The sequence below is a fragment of the Giraffa tippelskirchi genome, chromosome 13 (genome assembly GCF_054371585.1).
Source record: "Giraffa tippelskirchi isolate mGirTip1 chromosome 13, T2T-mGirTip1v1.2.pri, whole genome shotgun sequence".
NCBI lineage: Eukaryota > Metazoa > Chordata > Mammalia > Artiodactyla > Giraffidae > Giraffa > Giraffa tippelskirchi.
In genome coordinates, this window is record NC_137287.1 from 19,899,839 (window position 1) to 19,900,744 (window position 906).

Sequence of the window (906 nt, forward strand, 5' to 3'; positions counted from 1 at the left end):
GTGAGATGGGTTCAGAGAATCAACAACCAGCCACCTCCATCCAAGGGTCTGCACGCGGCTGATGATGACACGGGGTGATCCGGGGGGGGGTGTGTGTGCGTCCATCACCCCCAAGGGAGTTAGCCCACCCTCCAATTCTCCTTGATATTATTCATGCTAGTCTTTTGCTTTTCCTTTTTGTCCCCTTCTCTGCTGCCACATATTGACAGCTCTATCTTAGTATAAATTTTAGACATCTGTTTTTATGAAAATTTCCCCTGTTGTTGGCATTGTTTGCCCTGTTTTCAGAATTAACTTCTTTTTTGTCTATGCTCTGTTAGCATCGTGTATACAACTTTCACTCCTATACTTGATGCATAATTATTCACTAGTTACTGATGCTGGTCTTCTGTTAGGCAATGGAAAAATAATGGTGTGTGACAACATGTAAGAGTTTAGCCTTCCTGGAGCTTATTTTCTTTTTTTAAAAAATTTATTTGGCTGTGCCAGGTCTTAGCTGTGGCACAAGGGCTCCTCCATTGTGGCGTGCAGGATCTGGTTCCCTGACCAGGGGTAGAACCTGGGCTCCCTGCATCGACAGTGCAGAGTTTGAACCACTGGATCACCAGGGAAGTCCCTATGGAGTTTGCTTTCTAGGTTGCAGAGACAGACCAAAAAACTCTCACTAAATATTTATCTCCCTAAATTATGAACTGCTTTACTATCATAGTGGTCATTTTTCTCCTCATCTTACCAAACTCTATATACCACTGGCTATGTGCCTGGCTCATGTGTGTGAGCACATATGCACATATGTGTGTGTACCACATATTAACTCCCCATAAGGCAGGCACCATGCCTTACTCACTCTGTGTACCATCCCCTACACCTGCTGTGGGCCATTGTGCCTAGCATCATGCCTGCCAC